The sequence below is a fragment of the Mauremys reevesii genome, linkage group 12, assembly GCF_016161935.1.
Source record: "Mauremys reevesii isolate NIE-2019 linkage group 12, ASM1616193v1, whole genome shotgun sequence".
Classification (NCBI taxonomy): Eukaryota; Metazoa; Chordata; order Testudines; family Geoemydidae; genus Mauremys; species Mauremys reevesii.
The window spans coordinates 23,836,848-23,839,522 of NC_052634.1; the positions used below are offsets into that span (position 1 = coordinate 23,836,848).

The 2,675-nt window shown below is 45.6% G+C and overlaps 1 non-coding gene across 1 annotated transcript; it reads right to left on the reverse strand.

Annotated features, from left to right (window-relative positions):
* Positions 1-799: 799 nt before the first annotated feature.
* TRNAK-UUU lies at positions 800-872 on the reverse strand. The gene has a single exon. It is a non-coding gene; the product is annotated as a tRNA-Lys (tRNA).
* Between the last annotated feature and the right edge of the window lie 1,803 nt (positions 873-2,675).

Below are 2,675 nucleotides of genomic sequence, written 5' to 3' on the forward strand. Positions count from 1 at the left end.
CATGAAAAAATGGGTGTTGCTATACACACTATAACGAGAGTGATCAGTTAAGGTGAGCTGTTATAAGCAGGAGAAAAAAACCTTTTTGTAGTGGCTTTCATGTCCTCTGAGAAAGCAAGACAGAGCCTTGGAAGACCCAGCAGGTTTTGTGGCACAGGAATTGTTCTCAGATTCCACTGAGACTTCAACTCAAATTGCAGGATTCAAAGTCCTGAGTGCTGGCCCTTACACCATGGTACCAGCAGAGCACCTGTTGATTACTGTAGACTTCCAGCAGGGAGGACTCTGTGGGCAGGGGCGGCTCTAGGCATTTTGCCGCCCCAAGCACAGCAGGCAGGTTGTCTTCGGCAGCTTGCCTGTGGGAGGTCCGCCGAAGTCGCAGGACCAGCGGACCCTTCACATGCATGCTGCCGAAGGCAGCCTGCCTGCCACCCTCGCGGCGACCGGCAGAGCACCCCCGCGGCTTACTGTCCCAAGCATGCGCTTGGCGTGCTGGGGCCTGGAGCCGCCCCTGTCTGTGAGGACAATTTTACTGGCAGGGAGGACTCAGTGGGAACATGCCTCTCTGGCCAGCCCTGCATTTGCTCAAGAAGTCAGCACACAGCACTTTGCTGCAGGCCAGAGGCCTTTCTTCCTCCAGACTGTGAGGCCAGTGGACAGATGAGGCAGTAGCACCTTCAGTCCCAGGCAGTAAAGGGCCCTTCCTAGGAAAGGCCATGTCCTGAAAAGGAAAAATGAAAGTCAAGGAGAGTCCTTCTAAAACTCTTTGGGGATGTCACAGGGGAAAGTGTTTTTTTTTTGCCTGACAAGGGACTTGAACCCTGGACCCTCAGATTAAAAGTCTGATGCTCTGCCAACTGAGCTAGCCAGGCCCACATTTATAAGAAGCAAATTTCATGCAGAAGAGAAACTAGTCATGAAAATGAGGGCAGGAAACAATACAGAAAACCTGCTACTCTCACTCTCTTAGCAGTTCTAGCCCCCAACCTGCTCCTCCATCTGGGGCCTTGAGGCCGTATTCTTCTTTTTTAATAAATATCAAATCCTGGAGAAAACACAGTTATACAAAGCAAAACGAAATCACAAACAGAAATGTCATTGGAAATACAAATATAAAAAAGGGAAATGCAATTCCCATCACTTTATCATGTCGGGGCCATTCCTGTATCGAGAGCACCCGCGAAGGTCCCTGTCTGCTTATGAGAAACCTGGAGGAACTCATACCACAGCCTGAACATGAAACTCAACTGCTCCCAGGTGCCGCAGGAAAACCCTTTCCCTGCTGTGACATTGCACTCCATTGTGGGAGCCATTGAAATAATCACAGCAAAGTAGTTCAGGGAAACTGTTATTAATGAAGTGTGAGTGAAAGGTGAGAATCTGATGGTGTCAGGGTCACACTAGAGGGCGCTGAGATGGTTTTAAATTTGTCATCCAAACCCAGCCACCACCTAGCACATGTTTTAACCTCTTCTTCTCTTACCGTAGCTCCTTATCAGGGAAGGGGAGAGAGCAAACGAGCAATAGAAACAGAGACCTAGTGACCGAAGCAAACATTTCTTTGCTCCTTGCTTGGCTCTGTCAGTTATTCGGGTACAAACTCACCCCCACCCACTGTCTGGGCTGGGCTCAGTGGGCAGGAAGAGCTCAGCTGTCAGTGGGACTTGGGGAGCTCGGGACATTACTGGGAGCTGCTTGAACGTTTAGGTGAAAACCACCTAAACACGGACACAAGGTCTAGGCTGCAGTAACTCATCTTGCATCTGCGGCTGTTGAAGCTACAAGGCAGAGGACTAAGTACAACATTTAAACTGATGTTTGACCTCAGAGAATAAAACAAATGTGTCTGTGAAAAGAGGGGAGTCGAGTTCAATCTCTTGTCACCATCGATGTGCAAACCAGGAACCTGTTGCTTTGTATTCCTGATGTGTCGCCATCATATGGCTATTCTCATAGACTTTAAGGTCAGAAGAGACAATTATGATCATCTAGTCCGACCTCCTGCACAACACAGGCCACAGAATCTCACCCACTCACTTCTATAACAACCCCCTAACCTATGTCTGAGTAACCTATTCTGTTCAGTCCCTTTAATTAAAAAAATGTGTTTTTTTCATAGAAACTATATTTTCCTTGTAGATACATAGGGGCAGATTAATCTACAAAGGGAAGGTGATTCCAAGGCAGTTCTGGAGGAGAAGCGAATGTTTTCAGCATCACTAAATTATTTTGTTGTGCCTCACAGAGAGAGAAAGAGAGAGAGAAAATAAACCTATTAATTTGAGCTACCGACACAGTTCACAGCATGAAATACACAATTTTGTGTTCAATGAGTTGTGTTAATTTACATAATATGAAAAATATGTATTAGGCAATGCATGAAAACCTCCCTGCATTGAACAACCCACTTGATCTAGTCAATGTACTACAGAATATTTAAAGATATTAAGAAAGATGTGCTTACAAATCAACGTGTTGTGCCATTTACACACGTACAAGACACAGAAGAAACTGAATTATTTGAGCTACTAAAATTTCCACTTTCTCACAGCATTTTAGTTCTCAAGAGTGTTTTAATTTGCTTATTTTTTTGGAACTAGAAATGGGGAAAGAGCACATTGAAGTCAGTGGAATTACCGCAGTGAGGAATTAGTCTCATTATTTGCCACTAACAA